Raw genomic sequence first — 27,464 nt, forward strand, 5'->3', positions numbered from 1 at the left:
ACTTCATAGACTGTTACACTGTTCAAGATAATGAAGTTCGCACGTATTAATAATGAAATGCAATCTCCAGGGCACAGGCATGGTTTATCTTCTACCTGCCCTTAGACTTCTACACAGAGGGCTTCCAACAAAAATTCTGTTTAGGGTGGGAATCGTAAAATGAAATTTTAATATATTTTTGTTATGATAAGTACATCCTGGCTTATAAATAAATACAGTACAGAATTTAATATAATGTCTAAAAAAGGACAGAGATCAAACAAACAGCCAGAGTTTAAATAAGGAGTGGATTAGCTCTCTTCTCAGTTTCAAAGTCACTAAAATAGCAATAGCTTTTAAAAAAGAAGAAAATCAAATCATATCCCTAAATAGAAATGTGACAGTCACTTCTCAACGAGTGCCATGATTCATCAGTTTAAGTACATAAATTAACTTGAGTGTTTACATAGTCAAAAATTACTGACTTAGATTAAAGTAAGAGATCAATTTAAGAAAGCAAGGAGCAAGTTCTAATTGAAATTCTTTTGGGAAGTTGACTTCTACATAGTTTGTTCAATAAATATTTGCTGTAGGCTTGATGAATGAATGAAAGAATGAATGAACAAAGCAAGTCAAACAAAAACGTTTGAGAATTCTTTGCTTATCTTAGAGAAACTTATGCAGACTAACCACATCTATGTAAGACAAATGACATTTTTTTGGGTACATTCTCTAATTAAAACTAAATCACAGTTAAACATGGTGAGGTAGCCAGGAATTGAAGATATTCAGAGTAAGTTCTACAAATTTAGTGACTTCAAATCACAGATATGAGCTGTGTATAAAAATAAACGGAAACCACTGGTCTGCACTTTGAAAATTGCCACATTTATAACTTCTTATGTAAAATTTCCTCTGGAAAATTTTAATATGGACTTTCAATTAGCCAATATGTCAAAAAGGATGGATCTTAATAATTTTTACAGTGAAAAACATTAGAAATAGAGTGGAGCTTTGGACTTTTAAATTTTTCATTATGCTGTATTCTGATTTAAAAAATAGTTTATAAAGTACATAGATATGGAAAATTTTTATTTGGTTTCTAGCACATAAGTAGCACTTTTTCCCTTTATTCCTGTCAACCATTCCACGTGTCTGCTCCCTTTCATCCTGTGGATAGATGGAGACCATTAGCAACTGTCTCCATGTTGCTCTTTCCGAGTTTGTCCACACACCTACAAATAAAACCAAATTTAAAAAAATAGAAAAGTAAATCCAAGTCTGTCACTCATTATTCATGAGGATAATTGTCTAATTTTTAATAGAATTGTTTTAGTCAGTGAAAACATTCCTATAAAAAAATCATAACACTTGCTACTCAACAAATACTGAGTAGAGTCAGCATATTTTGAGATGTGTTTAAAGTTTTTGTCAACATCTATTTTGCCAAAAAGTTATTGTAATTTAAATTAAAACATACTTTCCTTACAACTTTTAACATATAGATGAAAAAAGAGGCTATCCTTATATTGAGAAAATAGCTATAAAGAAAGTGAATTTAAATCAATAATGTGGGTTTTTTAAATATTTAAAGATATGATATAACAAAGTCTCACATGCATAACTTTATCATTGACATCATAAATCTTCCAATTTATTTGCATTGCTGCCAGCTTCTTGCCACTTCACAAAATACTTCCGAAAAGCTTATCACTTTGTGAGTAGAATTTTCAGAAAGTATAGAAAATGATGTTGGATTATATTTTAACAGTGTAAAAATTATCCTACATATACTTTTGCAGAAAGGAATTATAATTATATATAAAGCATAAACACACGCATATACATTTGTCATCTAAGTCAGAAGATGACTTCAATGGCAGCACGAAAGACACAGTTCCACCGGGATCCTGAGAATGTGTACAACGCAGGAAGGCTGACTCACACCTTAGGTAGTTTATGGTGAAGAATTAGGCACTGCACTCCGATTCTTTGTCATCAATTGGGGAAATAAGGAAAATTACCTAAGATAAAAAAAATGTGGCATTGAATACTTCCTAAAGAATCTTCTAATACATTTGATACTCAAAACACCTTAATAGTTCAGAAATAAACTTCTTTAATTTTTCATTCCATCACACACACACACCTTTTGTTTCAAGTTTTAAATGGAAAACAAAATCCATTAACTCTTTAGCACTTGGGGCTACCCTCTAGCTTATCATCCATGATGATGTTACTTCATGTGAACATTGAATCTCTGACTCAGAAAGGGGATTGTTTTGAGCAGTTGTATTTCTCATTGTGTTGAAACGTGCATTAAGACTGACTGCTAATATTATCTCTTCTCAAACAGTGTTAACTTTCTTCAGGAACGTGACACCATATCTACACCTCAGTTTTTAAAAAATTCCCTTCATGGAATGTGATTTGTTGTAATAACTATATTTTATTGAAAAGTCTTTTTAGTATACCCAAAGATATCATAGGGTCATTTTATTAATATGTTGGAGTGTGGAGAAAAGTTTTAATTAAATTGAACTTAATTAAATCACCAGTCTACTTTCCATGAAAAAATTAAAAGGTTTCCTGATTTTTTTTTTTTAACATCCTGCACTTTCCACATTGGACAAAAACTCTCCTCCAAAGAGTTGTACTTTTTCTTCTATGATTTTTGGTATGTTCTGTGCCTATAGAACCCAAATTTTGCAGCTGTCCATTCCATTGCTATTTCTGGAAACAAACTCTAGTTTGGTTTCCTCTCTTAATCCAGAAGTTTAGGAGAGTTAAAGATGGAAATATCATTGAGGAAAAGAAGGAGATGCCAAAGTATTGGAAGCACACCAGTAGTTTAATTTTAAAACAAGTTCCGGAGGTCGTTTTTGGACCCACGCTCTTTCCTCTAATAAAAATAGAAATTTTTGACACGCTGTTTGGTTGGTCATCCCTCCCTCCTTTATATATTTATATATGAGTTTTCTATCTCAAATTGATAAGAGTTTATTCCTTTCCCTATAGACATTCTCTCTTTTCTTGAGGAAAGATTACCCAGCAGGGAAAGTCAACCATTCTCGAGCTGCCGTCTCCATCACGCCCCAGCTCTCATCTTTGCCGCAAGGACCTCAGCACCAGCTGAAGATGGCAGGGCAGCAGGCACGGGCCCTGCATGTTTGTCTCTGCAAAAATGAAAAGGCAGCTGAGAAGCCATTTCAGCAAATTAAATTACAGTTGATTCAGTCCCACCAAATTAGTTAATAAGAAAAAAGACAAATTTTGATTCTGATGTGGAGGATGCCTTTTTATGATGCTGTAAAGTGGAAAATAAACAGTGCCCGACTAGTTGTTGACAGCTAAACGTCGCTAATATCCAGAATTTCTCTCAGGGCACGAGGCTCATTGTGGCACAAATTTCAGTCTAGGGTTTTATGATGAGAGAGATGTTCTGGCTGCCAAAACATTTCTCTCACCCCTGCCACACACAGAGTCTAAAGTAAACGAGGAATAAAGAATAAAAATGAATGGGGTGAGACCCATGTATGTCGCTTGTCTCCTTTTATTTTTCCCCCAGTAGCTATAGGGAGCAAATTGTTATTCTGATTAGGAAAAAAAAATTAACCAGAAAAAAATATATACATGTGTCATAGAGACATAAAGAGAAACTTACGCTTTTATGTTATATTGCCTCTTAAGATCAAAGTAAGGTTTAACTCATTTCTGAATGTTTGTTTATCAGAACTAGAACCCTAACGCCTAAAGACCAACAGTGAGCAAGGACTATGTATATTCCTCAGGACTGAAAAAAGAAAAAAGGAAAGAAAGAAAGAAAAGAAAAGAAGTAAATTGTGGACAGCAAAGACCAATGAAGGTTAAAATTTGATCCAGAGTTGGACATGCATGTTGAGATCAAAGCCTTCAATAATTCTTTCAGGATGGAAATACCTAGAGGCTGTTCTATGTGACCGAATTCGACTTTGATGTACTATGCCAACTAAAGAGCATTTATTCTCCTTTACTTTTACTAAAATAATCAATACCATAAACCACTGGTTCATGTATTTCAGAAGGTCAAAATTTTCCTGTGGTTTTTAAAATAAGTTGGAATAATTTTTCTAAATGACGTCTAACTTGAAGGTCGATGAATGCTTCAAGTGAGGTACAATAAGCAAGCACAGACATGCTTTTAAATAAGACTGGTCTTAGAGATACGGAATTTGCGGTGCTTGGAGAGTCCATACCCGAAAACTATGATAGAAGAAAAGTAACTAAAATGTTATATTAATATAATAAAAAAGACAGTTGAGAGAGATATTCTGAAGACAATATTTTTATTGGTTTTCCTCAAAGGCATAAAGTTATACATGGTTATAGATTTTAATCTTAACTAGTAGTATTCCCCGCATAGAGGAAAATATATTTTAAACTACTTTTCATCTTTTATAATTTTAGGGTAATTTTAACTAATATTTTAACAGCTATTTACGTGTAAGTACTTTACATAGACTAGTTTTAATTATCCCAGAGAAATGTAACAGATATGATTTAAAGATAAGAACGCTAAGACTCAGAGAGTGTATGTAACCTGAAAGGACAGTGCAAACACTCTAATCCTGGTCTTGTTCATCAGAAGACTTTCACGCCACGCTGTCTCTCCAGGAGACGTGTTTCTGTGAACACGATCCTGGAATTAATACAGTTTATCGACAGGGGTGGGAGCTGAGCAAACTAAATGGAGGGAAGGAGGGAGGAAAGAGGGAGGGGAGGAGGCAGAGAGGGAAGGAGGGAGGGGTGGAGGGTGGAGGGGAGGAAGGGAGGAGAGGCAGTTTGTGGCAGTTAAGTACCACAAGCAGGAACTTCTGAAGCAGCCATTGAAATAGAACAGCCTTTGAAAAAGGAGAAGTTCTGGTAACTACACTTCTTGTCTAATTATTAAAAATATTTCAGGAATCTCCTAGAACTGAAAACATGGCTAAATCCTTGCCAGGGATTTGTGACTGTGAGACAGAAAAAAAAAAGAATAGAGACTTGTTGCCTAATTAACAAATAAAGAGCCACACACCTTTGATTCTTCCTTCCTTTGAACCAAACTTTCTCCAAATGGTGCTGTTGACAGACACGGGGCCGTGGAACTACATCATTGCAATTCTGCTGGAAAGCAAACAGTGACACACACATGCCCATTGACCTAGGGACTCAGAGAGAGTTCCGGAATGCTTGGCCTCGTCATTTTCTAAGCAGAAGAGCCAAAGCAAAAAGGAAAAGAGATGAATTGGGTTCATCATGCAAAGAATCTCTTTAATGCACTCTGTCCTGACCTCTGTTACAATCTTTCACCTCCCTCCAAATCCCCATAAGGAATCCCTTTATAAAGCCTTATATGCAGTTTCACGTGAGACAGCATGTTTACAGCTCCGTATGCATTTGAGGCAGTGGTTCTCAATATGTGGGCTGAGGACCTTGGAAGTCCCCACAATTGTAGGGCGTCCACGACGTCAACGCTATTTTCTTAATAACACAGAGACTTTCTTCTTTTTTCTCTGTCTTGACGTTTGCGTCACTGGGGCAGAAGCTGTGGGGGATACAATTTCTGGCATCACGGCCACAGCGAGGCAGTGGCAGCAAACAGCTGGGGGTCACTGTAGTCTTCGCTGTCATGCACTTGTCATTAAATAAATGCTTGTTTCACTTGAGACTGTCCTAGATGAAGCTGTAAAATTTGTTAATTTTATTAAATCTCAGGGTTGGAGCATGTCTTTTTTTATATGCTTTGTGACATAATGGGACGTTCACATAAAGTGCTTCTGCGGAATATCAGAATGAGATTGCCACAATCAGACACACTGGGGACATTGAATTTCAGAGTGGAGCTCACAGAACAAGAGTTTTTATTGAAGAAAAACTCATAAACTACAGCTATTCAAACTTGAGTATCTGGCAGTTTTTTTAATGATCAAAGTGAGCTTGTCTCTTCAATGTAAGTATCCAGCTCTCTTTGTTATCAATGGCAAAATTCAAGCTTGAAGAGGAAATTAGAATTTTGAAAAACCTATATCTTCCACCATGGCTACTCAGTACTATAGATTTTTGGGATGAAATTGATGGCAGTATTAACAGATGTGATTTTTTTATATTGGGCAATTTTTAAGGCCTAATTGTGTCCCCTCAAAGTTCATATTTTTTTCTTTTTTTTTCTTAAAGATTAGGACCTGAGCTAACATCTGTTGCCAATCTTCTTCTTCCTCCTCCTCCTCTTCCTCTTTCTCCCTGAAGCCCCCCAGTACATAGCTGTAGATCCTAGGTGTAAGTCATTCCAGTTCCTCTACGTGGGACGCTGCCTCAGCATGGCCTGATGAGTGGGGTTGGGTCCCCAGGATCCGAAGCAGCGAAACCCTGGGCCACCGAAGCGGAGTGTGTGAACTTAATCACTCGGCCATGCGGCCGGCCCCGCTCAAAATTCATATTTTCAACTCCTAGCGTCCATTACCTCAGAATATGACTGTATTTGAAGATAACACCTTAAAAGAGGAAATTAAAGTTAAATGAGGTCATGAGGATGGACCCTAATCCAATATGTCTAGTGTCCATATAAGAGGAGAGCAGGACACAACCACACACAGAGGAAAGACCCTGTGAAGACATCTATGAGCGAGGCCTCAGAAGAAACCATTCCTGCCCTCATCTTGATCTCTGACGTCCAGCCTCCAGAACCCTGAGAACACAGATTCCCTTGTTTCAGCCGCCCAGTCTGTGCTCCTTTGTTATGGGGCCCGAGCTGACTAACACAAGAATGAAGCGTGTCGACATTTGGGAGTTCCGCACATCTCAGTGAATCAATGTTTTCCAATAAAACCCAACAACAGTGTAAGATAGACCAGTAGATTCACTGTAACAGAGTATGAAGTGTACGTGGATGTTGTTTCAGTTTCCTTTCCTCGCTACTGCGCAACTAAACTGTAGCTAGACTGCAGCTAACGTTTTAGAAACTATTTGCAGAGTTTCCTGTGGTATCAAGAAGAGAATATTCACCGTTACCTAAAAGCTTAATGGAATATCTTAGCCTTTTCTGACTCTGCATCTCTGTGAAGCCAGATTTTCTTCATAGACTTCAATGAATGAAACATATCACAGCAGTTTGCCATTTTAAAGTTGTTTTAGAAGTGTCATTATTTTTGGTAGCAATTGTTTATATTAATACTTAATTTATTTTTATGTAAATGAGTTAATAAATAGTATAAAATTTTCTCAACTTTAATTTTAAATATATCAAGAGCTATAATCCACATAAACAAAATTCTTTAGTGTTTAGTAATTTTCAACACTGTAAACAGGGCCTGAGAGCAAAAAGTTCAAGAACTGCTGATTTGAGGAAAAAACAAATAATAAGTAGCATTAGCTATCCTATGTGGAATTTGCATTATTATGCCAGCCACTGGCTAAGCATTTCACATTTGCTTTCTCACTTTGTAAACAGAAATATTTGCAAAGTTAACAAAATTATCTCCCTTGAGTGATGAGGATTTTGAAGTTCTCTATGATTTCATAATTTTAAAAGAATTTCACAACCATAGTACGTCCTATACTGGGAAACAAACCAGATTATAAGATTTTAAAGCCAAGTATATTTGATGTATTAGACCAAACATTCAAGAGAAAGGGTACGTTAGAGGAATTATTTTGGCGATAGCGAGTCAAGTGGGGATTTATCAGGATTTCTGCAAAGATTTAGAAACCAGTGGCCACTAAGTGTCTAGTCTGTAGAGTGATTCTCCTTCTGACCTGGAAGAGTTTTGGGTCAAACAGCTTTTGTGAAGGATATTGTAGGATGCTCTTCAGTACACTTCACCAAATACTCAGCTTCAGTGTTGAGATTCCATGCACACAACTCGAGAAAGTCTCTGTTTCTTCCAGGATTCTCAAAGATGCACTATAACAAACTTGAGTATCAAATAGATTTAACGAGACGGTAGAAGTAAACATTTCTCTTTTTTTAATAATGGAATTGCCTGGATATTTTTTATTGCTCAATTCCACTCTTAAACTAGATAGAACCAAATATACTCATATTTGACAGATTTTCTGAAGATTATCCAAGCTAGCACAAAGCCTATAGAAACTTTATATTAAGGTATTTCTGAACAAAATGGTAATATGGTTATTAGAGATGATGAATGGTCATCTATATGTGTCTCAGAAACCTAACGTTATTATTAATGATAATTTGCTCTCTATCTACTGTTTGCTACTTATCTTTCAAAGAAGATGGAATATGTTGTGAAACGTCCATTGTATCAGTTTGACCAGTAGAGATGAAAGCAAAGTGCCTAAATAATACTTTATAAATTCTGGAAAGTTGATGATCATTAAAAATTATGTTCCAAACATACGTATTCATTACATCAATGTCAGTGCGTCTTCTGATAGTTCTTCCATTCAATCAGTTTATATTTCTCAGATTTCGTGAATTTGTGCCAACAATATTTTTCACTAGAGATTTATGGCTTTACTTATTGTGCTGTATGCTAAGTGCTTCCAAATGCAATACGGTGTTGAGGAAAAAGTTGATTTAAATTTGATTTATGTTTTTGATTTAAATTGTATTTCCAAATAATATCTTTGATCTGACAAGGCTCTTAAAATAATTTTTTATTTTAGGTGTTAATAGTAAAAATTTATAAAACGTCTAAAATTATTTTTAGAAACTTTTACAAACAGTTCTTCTCTATGCCACAAAGCTCTGAAAGATAATCTATCAAATTTTGCACCATGAATATAAAATTGTTATATAGTTTTGTTAGAAACAAGTCTCATAAGATTTTAGGCACAAAGCAGTGATGGTCACCCGATATTCAAAATTAAAGCCATTGCTCTTTTGCAAAGGGTAAAGAAAAGAGAATGTGAGCAGGGAAGACAGTAAGGAATGAAAATTATTCAAATAAAATACTATCTGTGGTGGAGAGGCTTTGAGTAGATACTGCATAAGAAAGAATGCATCTGTATCCTTGAAACTAAAATACTAGTTAAAATTAACTAAGTCAACTCAAATCATAAAATAGTGTTCCAGAAGTTCAGAAATGAGATTATACTATCATACTAACCTTAACCTTTATTGATTTGAAGAGATTTATATAAGTATTTTAAGAATGAATTTGATTTAAAATTCAATCCTAATGCTATATATTTTATTATCACAAGATTAAAAATCCGACACATGCCGTTAGGTATGAACTCTAATTTTTATATTTAAATAACTATGATCATGTACTTTTTTTCTTAAATCTTACTTTTCTTATAGGTAACAAGCAATCCATGTGTCATTGTTCTATTAAATTCTTAAGCCACCAGAAGTTCTCCATGCCTATAATTCGTCTACTTGTATGTTGGATGACCGAATGGTTTTAAATTGCATAAAGGGCATGTCTCCAGCAGCCATTTTTTAAACTGAAGCAGGAGGGATTGGGGTTAGACGTAATGAAGAGCTTCCAGGCAGTGAGACTTTTAGCAATGACCTAATCGTGAGGGAAATTGGGAGGTCTCCTTTGGGAAACTTTTAGTGAGAGGCTCAGTGATTTACCTTATTTTCCTCTCGATAGCCTCCTGCCTGAAGAGAGGGGGGCACTCTCTCAGCGAGTTCCAGACGCTGATGCGCCATCTTCACAGGTTTTGCTGTGTCTGAGTAACACTTAGAATGGTTTACCCAAGATATTTCTCCAAATAGATTCATTCCTTTTCACTTAAGCCTTTAGTCAACTTAAGCAATGACACTGTATCAGTGAAATCACAGTTTCATGGGCTAATTATATTTTACAGATGTGAACTAAAACATATTATTAAAAAAACTGTTCATCTTTGTTGTGTCCTCAGAAAAGATACATGTTCAAGTGCTAACCTTGAGTACCTGTGAAGGGGACCTTTGGAAATAGGGCCTTTGCAGGTGTGATCTAGTTAAGATCCAGTCCTACTGGATTATGGGTCCCAATCCAGTGACTCCTGTCCCTATAAGAAGAGGGAAATTTGGCCCCAGATGCAGGTCCACAGGGAGAAGACCGTGTGACAGTGGAGGCAGAGACTAGAGCCATGTGTCTCCAGCAGAACGTACGAGGGTTGTCAGCTACCATCAGAAGCTGAGTAGAGGCGAGGAATGATCTTGCTCTAGAGGCCTGAGAGAGAGCACAGCCCTGCCGTCGCTTGATTTCCAGACTCCCAGCCTCCAGAACGGCGGGAGAACACATGTCTGTTGTTTCAAGCCATCAAGTTTGTGGTAATTTCTGCAGCTTTAGGAAACTAATATATATGCCAACATACCACCTAAACTCCTCCCTTTTCCACCAGCAGGATGCACTTCACACCTGAGGAAGTGTCGGGCTGGCGCTCTGGGAAGGCCCTTTTCGGTCCTGTGGTTGGATGATGATGGCCTGCCTCATGTCAGTCATCTTTGCACTCGGTCATGCTGGAAGTGCAGCACCTCTGTTTATGAAGGTGAAGAAAAGGCTGTTTTAATCCAGTTTGAGCAGATTGGTTTCATAAATTCCAAATGCTCCCTGGTGTGTGCAGCTGAACGAGCTATTAACTCACAGTCTTCCTGGGACCCACAGCCCCTGCAGAGCCATGGCTGGGGCTTGGCGGTCTGTCTCCGTGGTCGTCCCCAAACCCGCTGACTTGAGAATCACTGGCACATCTGAAGTCTTACTTTTTAAACGCATGTCTGTTCAGCTTCAATATTGAGATACTGTGCACATAACTTGTACTTTGATTTATTATGTAAAAAGTGATGTTTATTTTCATCGGATTCCAGATATGCAGAAATCAATTTTGCATACTTAAGGATAAATAAAATATTTTCCCAATTTTATAGCAATTTGGGAATTTTTATCAATGATCCTAGAACTGAAACACCATTATATAATAGAAAAGTAGTTATGTTTTATTTATAACTATGCTTCAAAAATTTAGGGAAGATAGAATACTCACGTCCATTTCTGTGTCTATAATTAAAGTAAATGTAGATAAATGACTGTTATAGACACTTTTTATGGTTTGTATTGCTTATGATGTAAAATTGTAAGCTATTTTTTAGACATCATTAATAAAGTCTAAAATGGGTATTTCCATATTTAAAAAAATTAAAAGTATTATATTTTCCATTATAAAAATCATGGCAGGTCACCTGATTCTTCTGAGAGCAGGAACAAGACAAGGGTGTGCACTCTCACCACTCCTATTCAACACAGTACTGGAGGTATTGACCAGAGCAGTTAGGAAAGAAAAAGAAATAAAAGGAATCTAAATTGGAAAGGAAAAAGTGAGACTTCCTGTTTTCAGATGACATGATTCTACATATAGAAAACCCTAAAGAATCCACCAGAAAACTATTAGAAATAATCAACAACTACAGCAAAGTTGCAGGGTGCAAAATCAATTTTAAAAAATCAGTTGCAGTCCTATACACTAACAATGAACTAGCATAAAAAGAAATCAAGAACACAATCTCATTTACAATCACAACAAGAAGAATAAAATACCTAGGAATAAACTTAACCAAAGATGTGAAAGACTTGTACACTGAAAACTATAAGACATTATTGAAAGAAATTGAACAAGACGTAAGAAATAGAAAGATATTCCATGTTCATGGGTTGGAAGAATACACATAGTTAAAATGTCCATACCACCTAAAGCAATCTACAGATTCAATGCAATCCCACTCAGAATCCCAAAGACATTCTTCACAGAAATAGAACAAAGAATCCAAAAATTTATATGGAATAACAAAACATCCCAAATAGCCAAAGGAATACTGAAAAACAAGAACAAAGCTGGAGGCATCACAATCCCTGACTTCAAAATATACCACAAAGCCGTAGTAATCAAAACAGCATGGTACTGTTACAAAAACAGGCACACCGATAAATGGATCAGAATTGAAAGGCTAGAAATAAAAAGCACACATCTATGGACAGTTAATCTTTAACAAAGGAGCCAAGAACATACAATGGATAAAGGAAATTCTCTTCAATAAATGATGTTTGGAAAACTGGACAGACACATGCAAAAGAATGAAAGAAGACATTATCTTGTACCGTACACAAAAAGTCTAAATGGATGAAAGATTTGAATGTAAGAACTGAAACCATAAAACTCCTAGAAGAAAATATAGACAGTAAACTCTTTGACATCAGTCTTAGCCACATCTTTTCAAATACCATGTCGACTTGGGTAAGGGAAACAAAAGAAAAAGTTAACAAATGTGACTACATCAGACTAAAGTGCTTCTGCAAAGCAAAGGAAACCATAAACAGAATGGAAAGGCAATCCACCAATGGGCAGAAATATTTGAAAATCGTTTGTCAGAAGAGGCATTGATCTCCAAAGTATATAAAGAACTCGTACAACTCAACAACAACAGAAAAAAAACAACCCCATCAAAAAATGGGCAGAGGATATAAACAGACATTTTTCCAAGGAAGATATACAGATGGCCAACAGGCACATGAAAAGATGCTCAACATCACTAATTATTAGCGAAATGTGAATCAAAACTACAATGAGATATCCCCTTACACCTGTTAGAATGGGTACTATCACCAAGACAAAAAACAACAAACATTGGAGAGGCTGTGGAGAAAAGGGAACACTCACACACTGCTGGTGGGAATGCAAACTGGTGCAGCCACTATGGAAAACAGTATGGAGATTTCTCAAAATACTAAAAATAGAAATACCATATGACCCAGCTATCCCACTACTGGGTATCTACCCAAATAACTTGAAATCAATGATCCAAAGTAACATATGTACCCCTATGTTCATTGCAGCATTATTCACAATAGCCAGGATGTGGAAGCAACCCAAGTGCCCATGAATGGATGAATGGATAAAGAAGATGTGGCACACACACACACACACACACACACACACACACGCAGTGGAATGCTACTCAGCCATAAAAAAGGCAATCATCCCATTTGCAACAACATGGATGAACCATGAGGGTATGATGTTAAGCGAAATAAGCCAGACAGAGAAAGAAAAACACTGCATGGTTTCACTCATATGTGGAAGATAACAAACACATGGATAAAGAGAACAGATTAGTGGTTACCAGAGAGGAAAGAGGTGGCAGGGGGGTGGGTGAAAGGGATAAAGGGGCACGTTTGCATGGTGATGGATAAAAATTGGACGACTGAGGGTGAGAACAATGAAGTGTATTCAGGAATTGATAAACAATAATGTACACCCCAAATTACACAGTGTTATAAACCACTATAATCCCCATAAAATTACTTGGGAAAAAAGTCATGGCAGTGAGCTCACATAAAGAAGGTACGGAACAAGCAGAGCTCTCCTTGCCCGAGAGCACGTGGCTGCACAGCCACGGAAAGTAACAGGGAGTTCTGCTTTTTCAAACATTTCTGTCACTTCTCAGATCCATAATTTAGAAGAGGGTAGAGTTCATAATATATTATCATTTAGGAACCTCTTATCCTAGTTAAGAGAAGAAACTGTGTTTTCATGTTCAGTGCCACCAAATAAGATTAGGAGACTATGCTCTTTACAGAATCCCACAATTTCAAGTCGTTGGTAATTCCAAAACCTTTGTCTTTGGGAGCTCATCTGTACTGTGTTTCACAGGTAAACCTATATGATTTTATGCTATAAATTTCAATATATAAATTTCAAATTATTCTTTACACTGAAAATTTTTATAAGTTACTTTAAAGAGTGAACATATTTGTCTTACACATGCATCAGATGTAACTGTTCATCATCTGCTTAGATGCACGTAGCAGGAGTCACCAGGACTGGGATGAGCGTGGCCTCACATTTGGTGATCAAAGCAAGCTTGAATTGAGGTTTCGGCAGCACAAAGTTTCTTTGGTTGATCTGAATTCCAGCTTTACACGACAATTCATGCTATTAATTTAATAAACTCCAGAAATTTGCCTTCATGGGTGTATGCTTTTTAAGAACAAAATCCTCTATGTTCTCAACTCTTACCCTGTACATTGTCTCCTGAAAACGGGAAATACATTGCTTAGAATTTGTAGTACAAATAACAAGTCAGATTATTAACAGTCTTGATGGCATGAAAGTGTAGCTGCACATTCCTAAAGGCCTGATTTAATGTGAGGATCCTCTTAACTTTGGGGAGACTGGGGCTGAGTTTTTAGAGGCTCTCCCATAGTTTGTTAATATTTATGGTACTCCCATAAAAGAGAAGGAAGTTTTTAGGAAATGAAGAAAAGCTACAACGCTCGCTCTCAAGGTGCATACAATCTAGCAAAACCCAGATGATAGAAGAAATTGTGAAAGTGAGTAAGATCATGTGGAGAGAGAGAGCACCCAGTGCACTTTACAGTGTATGGAAGTTACATAATAGAGAGCATCGGAGGAGGAATTACAGGAAAAGCTCTCCAGAGCTCTCTCAAGTATCCTAGAGTTTTTGAAAAGTGTCGGTGATATTTAATGAATGGTATTGCTTTTCTGTCTATACATTGTAGATAAGGACACATCAGTCTATTTTCTTCCAAATGTCATGGCAAAGACAGCTCCTGCAGCTCGTGTTAACTTATTTGGACGGAATCTCTCGTTGCTATGCACGCAGACTGTGTAAACAGGCCAATAGAAGTCGCCTGTGTGAAAACTGATCATCTCAACAGGGGTTGTCAGGGACCCCTCGCTCTGAAGCCACCTTCCCAGTGTGACTTACAACATAGGACAAGTAGCCGCGTGGACACTCTCACAGAAGGAAGGACAAGAAGAGCGACTCCACATATACAAGCAGGAGCTTTAGGATGTTGGGCTATGTTAAAATGGGGATGGGGAGAGACAGGGATAACATTTGTGATGGCAGGTGCCAGGCAGCGCAGGTAAGAGGTAACATCGAACTCCAGAGCTGTATCATGCAAAAGAGGGTGAAACAAGCAAAATGAAAAGCCTACAAGTAGGAGCTTTAGCTTCTGATACTCAAAACTTGCAGCAGAGAGAAGAGTTACACAAAAGGCAGTCTTACTGTGGTTGAAAAGGAATGTGTGAATTTGAGATAACTACAGACAAACAATAAATAAAAGTCATATGTATGAATATATCATTTTATTTATGTACTTTTTTTTCAGGGAGAGTGATACAATTTCCAGTTGGGAAATTTCACCCAGAGCTTGCTGCTTTCTTCTGATTTTACTTCTCAATATCTGAAGTATTTATTTAATTTTTTTCTGTCTTATTGGACTATAAAATCATGGAGTATGAGGATTAAGTCATCTTTCCATCTTTTTCCTAAGTCACATAAACAAATTCCAATCCCTGCGCTCATTTCTCAAATTGAACAAGAGTAAAGAAGGCCAACAGCCAACTACATCTTATCAAGAAGAGTTTCTTAGAAATAAGATTAAAATGGAAACAGACTTTTAAAGGAGAAATGGCTGCATCCATTTATTGCATTTTATTGTCTACAGACTGTCAAGAGCATACTGGATGTGAGAATTCAGGTACTGAGCAAAGACTGGGTAAACAAGGCTTGATTTACTTAAACTTATGTCACCTAACGAATCTATTATGTCTTCAGAGAACCCAGAATATAGAATCTAGAATGTTTTGTTGACTTGCTGTTGAGAATCTCTTAATCTTGAATCTCAAAACACAAGGAAAGATCATTTTGTCAATCTCTCCCAATATTTTTTCTACCTGTGAAACTATATCATAAATCTTTGATTATGGGAATCAAGAATCAATCTTGTTTTATCTCTATGTCTAACTCATCCAGATAAAATGGTAATTGTGAAGTTGTATCAGCATTAAATTAAGATGCGGTTTTGATTCATACATAATATATGAATCCTCAGGACACAAACTGATTTAATATATGCCTTTATTTAGTTTTTACTGCATTCAAGCTATTGTGCTAGTCTTCGCAAGCGTAGAAAAATAAGATGAAGTTCTTATCCTCAAAGGGTTTTGATCTAGAGAGGCACACAGACACACGAAAAATTTACTATAAAACTGACTAACTCTGCAGGGCTGGGCAGGTGGCATGGTGGTTAAGTTCGTGGGCTCCTCTTCTGCAGCCCAGGGTTCAGGGGTTCGGATCCTGGGCGGACCTACACACCTCTCATCAAACCATGCTGTGGCAGTGTCCCACACGCACAATAGAGGAAGAATGGCATAGATGTTAGCTCAGGGTCAATCTTCTTCACGAAAAAAATAAAAACAAAAACAAAAAAACAGGCTAACTCTAAAATTGCCTTGGGAGGTCAGAGCACTAGCAAAACAATGTGGGTTTAAAATTGCTTCCATCAGCATCAACGTTTAAATGAATAAAGTGACAAATAAAGATCATTCCTCATATATTCTCTGCATTGTAAATCCTCTTGGGACGTCCTCGCAACAGTAAATGAATGCATATGTTTATATTCTCCAATTAGTCTTGGCTCCTTAAGACTTTTCCTGGAGAGGTTGTTGTTCTGCTTGCAATATTACAGAGGTATGATGTCATAGTTAGACTGTTTAATTTGGGATTTTAAGGACATCAACTCCTTCATTATTTATTGTTTGCAGCCCGTTGGAAACTGCTCATCTGGTACTAGAATTTCTAAATCTTGAAATTTTAACTTTTTTGTTGTCAAACCTGCGTTGCAATGTCAGATATCAAATTTTGGTCTTTAGCAAATATCTACAGAGCAATATTTCTTGCTTCATCTTGTTTATCTCACACATTGACCATCTTGTCTAATGCTAGTATTTTTAAGCTAAAGAGTCTCAATGATCTGTGTACAAAATACTGGCAGCACTAAAGCCTGCTATCTTGTGTTTACTTGATTATCACTAAATACACAGTTGTGATCTCATTATCTGCCAATTCCGTTGGATTTTGAAATCCATTTTTGGTATGTAAAAATGAAATCTTTTGGCAGGAAACATGGAATGTGTCCTTTTGAAAATTAATGCAGCCAGTTTGGGGAGGGAAGTGGAGAGAGAGAGGGAAGTGTAGATACTTAACCAGGCAGGCCCCAGGGAAATTGCTACTTTTGCCTTAAATTTTCTCTTCTTTGCTTTCTTTTTTTTTTTTTCTGCTGAGGAAGATTCGCCCTGAGCTAGCATCCATGAGAAACTTCCTCTGTTTTGTATGTGGGTCACTGCCACAGCATGGCCACCAACATGTAGTATAGGTCCACACCTGGGAACTGAACCTGGGCTGCTGAAGCAGAGTGTGCCGAACTTAACCACTAGGCCATGGGGCTGGCCCTGCCTTAAATATTTTTTAATCCCCCCTCATATTCTCTTCCCAGTTGTTTCCCTATTGCCCTTCAAACTAAACCTCTTGCCCCCATCCTTATGAAAAATGCCTTGTGAGTGGAATGCTTTAACCTGGTTGCAGGAGCCAGATTTCTGGCAATAACCCCATAGTCGTCTCTCTCTGACTCCCCAGTCTCACCCAGTGACCCAGTGACTCACCCAGTGACTCACCCAGTCACATGGTTTACCAGGTCAGGCAAATTCTACCTTGTAAACAGCTCTCCTGTCTGCCTACTCTACTCCACACCCCAGCACCTACCCCATCCAGGGACTAACATCTTTCACTGGAATTACACCTCTCACTTGATACCATCAGAAAATTAACTGTGCCACCCACTCTGAGCTCGTGGCCCCGCCCCCAAGTGACAGCAAGATCACAAAATGCAAATCTGATTTCACCGTCCCTCTTAATGGCTTCCATTGCTCTTGGGTAAATTAAACTAAGTTAAATGGCTTTCAGAACTTGGCCTCACCATCTCTCCATCCTTCTACTGTCCCCCAGGGCCTGCACCATTTCTTCCATTGGACTATAATCTCTGTTGCTTCTAAGGCCTTGTGTGAACTCGTCCTCCAGCCCACACCAGCTCTTCGCTGGCCCCTTAGATTTGTTTGACTCCTTTTGCACTTCACAATTGCCTCTTCATTTTCAGAATGTCTTCCCATCTTCCCAGAGCACTGATGCCTCGTCAATGCTCCAGAGTGGCCGTGGACGTCCTAGTGTGACCGTCTCACAGACGAGTCTCCGTCCTCTCCACACACACTCCCTGGAATAGTGTTTCTCATGGGAGAAGTTTAGACCAGATGATGTTCTGGGATTTGTGGGGCATCTTTTGTTTCATGATGATTCAGCAGCACCGTTGAGGGGTGTTAGACACCCTGCAGAATGTGAACAGTCTGAAACAACCAAAGATGGTCCCATATTTTTGCAATTTTTGACAGACCTACAGTAATTTGGGCAGGTGGAAAGTAGGTTTGCAATCATTCAAGACTAGAATCTAACTCCCTTATATATAAAAATGTATTTTTTGCCCAGTTTTACTATCTACCAAATTTACCAGGAATACAACTACAGAATAAATTCAGGAAACATTGAACTATGTGATGATCAGAATTTTAGAAAAGATGTTGTTTTACGTTTTAGAAAATCCTACCACCATTTATGGTATTTGAATTGGCAGTAAACATGTAATCAGTCAATGTTTATAATTGTCACATTCACGGTGATTTTACCTATCAGCGAAGGGCTCTGACCGCCTCATCATGTCTTCTAGTGAATTAGTGACTGAGGGTTTAAACATTGACATACACGTTATTTTATGACAAATTACTTTCCTTTGATTCTTCCTTCATAGAACAATTAGCGCATAATAATGATTTTGTTATTCAACGGGACTAGGTAGGTATTTTATCTATGATTTTCATTTTGGGGTATTAAAAGAGATATTATAAAACATGTATTTTAAAAGGGCTTGCAGTCTGCCAAAGAATTCTCTGGAATTCATGTTCATGTGTCTGATACAGAGCTTGGGAAATGGAACCCACTGTATTCTGCTTGAATTTGTTGCTGTTGTTGGTATGATTGCCTCATGGACCTTGACTCTCTTCAAACCCACCCCCATCCCTGCTAAGGTTCTGCTAACCTCGCCTTCTTCCTGTGCTTGTTAACTACCAGCTGGTCGTGGGGCCGCCCTGACCCAAACAAATTGCTAGGGGCAAGGCACACAGTCAATAGGGCTAGACAGGTGTCAACACATAATTTTATTAGTGTCCTTTAATATCAAAATGTTTAAGGAGCTATTCTTCCAGAAAGGTCAAGGACCAAGACTCAATAGTTCAAGCTGACTTTGAAGGATTTTTTGGAGTTCTCAATTTATGGGCTGACTGATTTATTCCCTGTCACATCCCAACAAAGCATTTGTCTCCGATGGAGAGTTGTAGCAGTCATGGAGTGTGCTCTTTGTTTGCTTTTCAAGAGAGAGCCAGCCAACAGTTGCTGTCAGGACCCACAACACCATTTGTGCCGAGTTTATGATTTCCTGGGTAGTCACAGCCCCAGCTGATACCAGAGCCTGGTGGAGATACCAGGACCTGACCACGTCTGCCCAACGGGACGCTCCACATGAGGGAGTCTTTGTGTCAGAGCTCCTCTTTGGGCTGACAAAGACTTCCTCATGGTTGTGCTACACCCAGTCGTCCTTCCTTCCTCTTCTCCTTTGAATAAAGAAGGCCAGACACACATTCTAGGCTGAAGACTTTCTTTGTTCACTTCTCTCTACCCCATTTATCTTTCACAGGCATTATCCCCAATAAATCTCTTGCACTTACAGCTGCATCCTACGATCTGCCTTCAGGAGGACCCAGCCAGCACAACATGATGACTGAGCATCTTCCAGTCAAAGTAGCATACACAGCAGCACAGGGGCTTAAAAGAACAAGGTTTGTCAGAAGCTTCTGGAAGTTCAGTTTGGTCGAAACCTAAGCATAGTTTTGGAAAAGATGTCAAAAACGGGACTGAAGTGTTAGGGAGAAACTAGTCTTAAAGCGGCTTATGATCGAATGATTGCAATTTAATTCAGAGATATATGGAGTACTATTTAAAAATTTAATGCGGTATAATTAAGTGATAAGAATTATGTTTCAAATAGAACAGGGTTTTTCAAGGTGTGGTTTAGAGGTTGAGTTATAGTGCTATGAAACAAGAAATCAAAAGAGATTCATTAGTAGTGTATAATAATGTAGATGAAAATGGGCATGCATGGACATAAGGCGTTGCCTGCAAATAATAATTGAGAAAGTGAAATCAGGATGATGAGGATCAAGCAGATCATGAAGGAGAGATGTGATGTGACGCAGGGCAGCATAACAAATTAGTAGTCCTAATTATCCGAGAATTTATTGCTGGGGAAATTATCTTTTGTTTTTGAAGTTGGTAAGTAGATGAATTTTCTAGAAAGAGATTATAGAAATGTGCTCATTCAAGGAAAACGATATCAGTGTTTTCTCTGGGCCATTTTCAGGTTGTTCACTGTAGTAATTTGCAGGATCCAGAGCAAAATGAAATGTGGGGACTGTGTTCAAAGTGTATTAAAAGTTTTAATATGGTGACAACAGTTCATTAAATTAAGGGCAAGGGCCTTATAAGCACAGGGCTCTGCATGAATGTATAGTCTCATGCCCATGACTAAAACAGAAGAGAAAACTGGAAAGACAGCAATTTATGACTAAAAACATGTATTCAAATACACAAATGTTTGGTTACAAGTATAGTAGAAGATACAATGAAGTAACCAGGTGCTCGCACTCATTTGGAATACGTAAGTTTAGATTTAAGAGAAGTAAGAGAAAGCCTTTCCACAGGAAGGGGGTGGCCAGCTGAGAGAGCTGTGTTGTCAGCGGGAAAACACTGGAGCAGAAACAAGTGATAGGTTAAAACCAGACGTATTTGCACACGGAAGATATTGAAATAGAGTATCTCATCAGTACAAATTGCCAACTGTCAAAGAGGCAATAAAATAAAGTCACACTCACAGACAAGACCTAACTCAGAAATGTAGTGTCAGGATAATCCCTACCTTACGACATTGATAGGATGGACCATCTCACGCTGCGTGTGTTCCTGTGTGTACCTCACGCCAAGGCATCGATTTTATCTCTAGTTCCTAAAAATACCTGGAATACTTTATATTTCATAGATAAGTTGGAACAGGGAATGGATTAGAAAAAGAAATGCTAATATAGGACATGCGTGTTCTATCTTTAGGGACAGTATCAGAATACGGCCTGAGAAAATTGCATGTGATCCGAACAGAAATCCAGTTCCAATACAGACATTTGTTCAACATAGATTTATAGTCATTGTTATAAAAATATTTTTATGAAATACTTCTAAAATGGCCTTTGACAAAATTAGATGAGATCACTGAATCTAGAGTATTTTTAGTTTAATAACAATATTTTCCCTAAGTCTGATGAAAGTGGACTCAAGTCTTCTCCGTTACGCATTTGCTGTAGATTACGGTGATCTTGCGCGGACTGTCCTGTTGTGCGGTGTCTCCCTTTCTACCCTCTGAGGCACGTTAAACACCCCTGGCTCTAATAGCCGGTGATGGCACTTCCAACCTGCAGCCTCAGTTAAAGCGTTTTCCTTCTAAGAGTTTCCAGAATGCCTCTTAAAGGACCCCCTCTGAAAGGGCGTGTGCGCTACAGGCTCATGCTCACAATCGCTGCTGTGAGTTTTCTCTGCCCCCAGGTGTTCAGCATGAACAAAGTTTAAAAATTAGTGGCGTGGAACATCAAAGGGACCAAACAGAGCGCTACCAACAGTGAATATCAGAGAAGCAGAGAGCAGGTGAGGCCCTGACTCGAGGAGCAGGAAGAGTCAGTGCAGGAACTGTACGACAGACAGTGTCCCAGCATTTCAGGGATGTTTGCTTTTTAATGCAGAAGGACTTACAACTAGAGTATGAGACTATGTGCTGGGGCTTTGGGGAGAAGAAGAAAATAAAAGGAAGATTGGCAACAGATGTTAGCTCAGGTGTCAATCTTTAAGAAAAGCAAAATTTTATTGGGGGCCAGCTGGTTCATGTGCTCTGCTTCAACAGCCTGGGGTTCAAAGCTTTGGATCTGGACAGGGACCTATACACCACTCATCAAGCCATGCTGTGGCAGCATCCCACACACAAAATAGAGGAAAATTGGCATGGATGCTAACTCAGGGCCAATCTTCCTCACCAAAAATAATAATCAATAGAAGACTATGAATCTGCAATGATTAGTGTTAAACAGATATAATATTAAAATAAATTGTGGATTATACACCACAAACTGTCATCTAAATGAACTCTGTCATTTTAAATATTTATGCAATATTTAAAATTAATCTGTCTAGGATATTTTAACTCCATAAATAACAGATCAATATCTAACATAATTATATTTAATACTTACCGAAAATAGTTTCTTTTCAATCCTCTAAAATATCATGGAGACCAAATAAATTGATTTCAGCTGCAGAGATTTTTCTTTCTTTGGCTCTTATCTCTTCAATTAAGGTAAATAATCCTCAAAGATAAAGAATAGAAGAAACAAGCTAATTGACCCAAGATCAAAGTTAGAAACCTTATAACTATTTTAAGGACTGTAAGTTTACAGATGCTGAATTTTTACTCAGGAAAGTAAAAACACAAAAATTGATCATTTCCTAATGCCAACAGTTCCCTCTTTATAAAAATTACCTTGCCTATCTCCACACCTATTGATAACAGCTCAACACAAGGTTGACATAAGGCAAGACACATCATAGAAAAGAAACCATAGCGTAACTTTAATTGACCTCTGACTAACTAGCCCAGACATGCTCTGTAGATTTTGTGCCCCACCCCCCCAGCTGCTTTAAGATGATACCTTTGCTCTTTTGAGTTCCTTAGGAATGTGATGACCCCTGGGCAGAGAGCCCATGCTGATAGCCATCATCAATGACAATGGAAAGATCAGGGTATAGGCATTGCTTCATTCTCTGATGCGTATACAGTAAACAAAGGGTTATTAAGAACTAGGACCAGACGTCTGCCCCACCCAGAGACCAGCTGCCTCCCCTACCTGGAGACCGGCTGTATATAACTGTACATATAGGTACAGTTATATATATATAAGTTATATATATATAGGCAGTTATATATATATACAGTTATATATATATAGACTGTATATAACTGGCCTGTTGTCTTTGTTCTGTGAGATGGTTCTTTCAGACATGTCAGCCATGTTCCCTCTTGCTAGCAAGCTATAATAAAGTCCTTTCTCTCCTACCACCTTGCCTTATTGGCATGTCTTGCTGCAAGCAGATGACTCCCCTTCGGTGGTAACGTTATGATCACATGGATAGAAAGGAAGAAACTTCTAGAAAAGAAAGTTTAGGAGAAGGGTGACAAATAAAAATGGCAAGCAATAGGATATATTGGAGAATATGAGGAAGCCATTTGGTATAAACCTAATTCGGCCTGACGTTGTCTTTCCAAAAGGGCCTGACCGTGGCTGCTGAGCATGCATTGTATATCTGCTTTAGATATTCCCTATGGCAAGAACAAAGGCCCTTGAGATAAAGGTGCAACTTCCTTGCCCCTCCCAATGTTGGCATCTCCTTAAGGATTAAGCATCTTTCCTTGGGCTAGAAACTGATTGCTGCGCTCACCTGTGACCGCCCAGCTCGAGACAATAGTCTTGCCTCCTGCTACACCCTCTGAGATAGCAGACCCACTACCTGCTGTGTCTATCAAACGCTGTGCCGACAGGGCAATCTTGTGACTATTGTGGGAGGCACATTTCAATCATATGTGAAACACCCTGTTTGGGGGTATATAACCACTCTGTGCACCCCACTTCTTCAGTGCCCTTTCTTCCTTTGGGAAGAAAGGCCCCAGGCCATGGTCCTCGGATTTCAGCTCAGAATAAACTCACCCAAATTTTCATTTACAGATTGGTTATGGATTATTTTCGTCGACAAGGGAATAGTTGAAAACAGGGCCAAAACCAGTAGGCCCACAAGGAGGTCTATTAGCATAAAAACAGAAAGAAATGTAAGATAAGTAATTGTCTGCCAAATTCATGTGTTTAAAACAGAAGAATAGTCCTAAAAAGATTAGGACAGTCTGGAAGAAGACAGAAGCAAAAAGGCTCATCACATTTTCAGAGAGCTGGTTGGGAACAATAGCTCAGAGGTTAGTTGGCAGAGTCTGGAATCAAAAACATCTCAAATAACGCAGCAGTACAAACTAACATGGTTAAATGTGATACGCTTGAATGAACACCCTGAAGTCTAGATTTGAAGAGATGAATGAAGTATCATGAGTCGACACCAAAAGACCGGAGGGAAGTTCTGAGCTGGCACCTGGACCTTGCAAGAAGAAGAGCTGTGATTAATTGAGTGTCTACGTAGGGGTTGGTAGGGGCCAGTAGGGGCATGATGGTAGCACGCTGTATTTCTGTCATCCCTGATTTTAAAAGTACAGGGTGTGTAAAACTTAGCTTAACAGTAAATAATGAGGAAAAAACCCCAAAACTAAAAATGCAAACCTATAAGCAAAAGCAAGAACTGCAACAACAGGAACAATTTTAACCATAAGGACAGCGAAACTTAAGAGTCTGATGGGACTCACAGGATGGATAAAACCTTGGCTTTCATCAGCGGAAATGTAAGCCCAGAGTCTGTTTCAGCTGCCTCACTGTGTGCTCTGTATGTGAAGAAAGGAGAGATAGGACTGTGATAAACATCCATCGTGAAACAGTTCTTGCCCTGGGGAAAAGCTATTGTTGGTGTGTTTATACCGAAAAAGCAAAGACTTGGAAGCTCTAAATAGTTGTCTCTGAGTTTTATGGAGCAGAGGACAAGACTCACTTTGCATCGCTACAGGCGCTATTGGGGTTAATGGGTGAAAGTTAAGAATTATGTGTTCGGATTTGTTAACTTGTGCATATTGAGAAACCACTGTATGTGAAGACATGATATTTAGTGAATAAACAAGTCAATTGTCCAACAGTCAGACAACATTCCTTGGAAGAAGCGAGGTCCCTGGCCCATTCAGTGACATCATATGGTCTTTTTCAGGATATTTCTCTGATAAAGGGAAGTGGACTTTCAAGACTGCTTCAAACATAAAATTCAATTACTTTAAAGATCTGTTTACTAAATATAAATATATATTATATAAGTATGTAAGTATGAATCTATAGATATGTATTCATGGTACATATGTGTAAAATACTGTGACATTTTAGATGTTCCAGGGCAAAAGAATACAGGAAATGATTTTTAATTTCACCAATAATCATTTTTAAAAATCTCAATGGTGTTGCAGATCTGACATCACTTGATTCTTACGCTTATATAAAATATTTGACCTTACTTTAAGTGGATTCTATATATCATATTCACAGCAGACACGTTCTCTTGGCTTTATTTCCAAAAGCATGCTGAAGAAAGAGATGAAGCTAACATTAGAAAAAAATATTTAAAAAATAACCACTTTATAGTTTATGAAAAAACCTAAGCTTTTAATGTCTTACTGTCCAAGAACAGATGTGGAAAACAAAATTTGAGACAGCTACGCATAATAAATGTCCAGGTAGTCCAGGCAAAAGTGATCGTGGATTTATTTGGGAGTTTTTGGCCTAAAATACCATCTCAACTCTCTTTCTCAATTAGACTGTCAAAATAGAGTTTGAGGTTTATCTCCACTATGCCAAGCCACTTTTCAGATGGCAGCTGTGAACTTCATGAAATATATGCTAAATGGTTGTTTGGCTAAATTCAACCTACATAGTAATGAAACAATCAGTCAAATTCTATTTGAATTATAATAAAAGATTGATATTTTTAATAGAAAAATCATTAAAGTAGGACCAAATCATCGTCAAAATTGTATATTTAAAGTCATTTATACTATCTCACTAATTTTGAAATTCCTATTAGACATTTTAAACCAAAACATTTGGAAGATTAATCCTTCCAGTTCAATTATAAATTGAATGTATAATATGCAATTTCTATATTTAGAATTGAAATTCATTTTGTCCAATTTAACCACTAATATGTCTATTTATATTTTATTTTATTCATTCATCCCATTATGTTAGGCACCAGAAATAAATATAATAATGTGTCATATTCCTGCCTTGGAGGAATTCTTGGTTTTACAGAGCTGTTAATTTAGAAAAATAGTTTTGTATAAAAGTGATCCATTGGACTTTATCTTGAAGGTCTTCCATTTTTGCATTTAACTCACCATCACCACACGTCCTGCAAGAGCATCCAGAATTCTTAGGTCACCGTCCGTCCTCCCCTGAGCTTCAGCGCTCTGCTGTACCGTGTCCACCGGCTCTCCCTGCGCGTCGTAGGCAACACTTGTGATTCTCTCCAGTTGGGGGTTTGGGAGGTGAAATGGAACGAACTGCGTGTACATATTTTTCTGCTGAGTTCACAGACAGAGACGGGGATACGCGGATTTACAAGTTGTGTGCAGCATGATTGCCAAGCAACAGCATCCTCTCCCAGCCTCACGGGAACTAAACACGAAGGCAGCAACATGGGCTCCAAGGACACGGTAATCCGTCTCTACCGCAACAGCCAATACGGAAAATGTTGGTGTGTGTTATGTTAACGACATTAATCTGTGACAGTTTTTTCAGTAAGAATATTGCAGAGCTGGAGGAAAACTAAAGAGCGTTAGTTAACAGTTTAAACCAACCAAGACGATGTCTTTTCAGACAGTTTTCTAAGACTCTGTAATACTTCTGAGTTCACTGGGTTGACTTTTTTGACCCAGAAATTTTATTTAATTTAATCCTTAATTAGAATTTATTTTCTATGTTAGATGCACTTCTTGCATTTCATTTGCTAACCTCTATATTTCTGAAAAATTCCTACCTTTGTGAGGACTCTTGAGAAGTTCATTTCTTTCCTGGTCTCCATTTTATTTTCTTAATTTTGAGCATGCAGATTCCTTAATGAATTCTTGGCTGGTAGTCATAATAACTAAGACTGGCTACACTACGCATTTTACAGTGTGACGTAAGGGAAGCAATTTCATCTTGCTATGTCTTAGTGGTCCTATTTATAAAAGGAAGACAGTAATAACTGACCTTCATAGTCTTAGAGGATGTTGGGTAAGATAAAAGGGAGATGAAACACTTTAATTCAAGTAAATAAAAACTCTCCCATAAAATAAAAAGAAAAATGCTTTTTTAAAAAAAATCTATTTCCAAGTTTGAAAGACCTTGGAGCTCCCATCACAAACTGGCTCCTGACGCCTCCAGTCATTTTTCTGGACCTCACTGAGCACTCTCACCTCTGACCTCAAACATGAGCCCACACTCATTAGCACTTAATTTTAAGGAGACAAATGATTTGCATTTTTCAAAAGAAAGTATGTGAAACTGGAAATTTTTAAAAAATATATGGCCTTGAATGCTAGTAACTATAATTATGTTAAAATTATATTAAAATTAGAAAATGAATCAAAAGATCCTCTAACTAGGGAACTGAAAATCCCACCAGAGGACCAGGTCCCTTGTCTCTAAATAGGCCATTCATAAACCCAGCACTTGGGTGACTTTTGTACTGTGTTAAAGATCTTCAAAGTTAAGGATGTGGCCGTGTGCAGTGGTTGACTATGCCAGTGTCGACTCATTCTCAGAGCTGACAG

The 27,464-nt window shown here is 37.9% G+C and overlaps 1 long non-coding RNA gene across 1 annotated transcript; it reads right to left on the reverse strand.

The window, feature by feature from the left end:
* Positions 1 to 1,275: 1,275 nt before the first annotated feature.
* On the reverse strand, positions 1,276 to 26,186 carry LOC139082738 (uncharacterized). Its single transcript, XR_011538926.1, has 7 exons — positions 26,046 to 26,186; positions 25,167 to 25,233; positions 24,420 to 24,494; positions 22,213 to 22,326; positions 5,036 to 5,206; positions 3,028 to 3,155; positions 1,276 to 2,003 (listed from the first exon to the last, which is right to left on the reverse strand). It is a non-coding gene; the product is annotated as an uncharacterized lncRNA (long non-coding RNA).
* Positions 26,187 to 27,464: the final 1,278 nt, after the last annotated feature.

This window comes from Equus przewalskii, chromosome 4 (assembly GCF_037783145.1).
Source record: "Equus przewalskii isolate Varuska chromosome 4, EquPr2, whole genome shotgun sequence".
NCBI classification, from domain to species: Eukaryota; Metazoa; Chordata; class Mammalia; order Perissodactyla; family Equidae; genus Equus; species Equus przewalskii.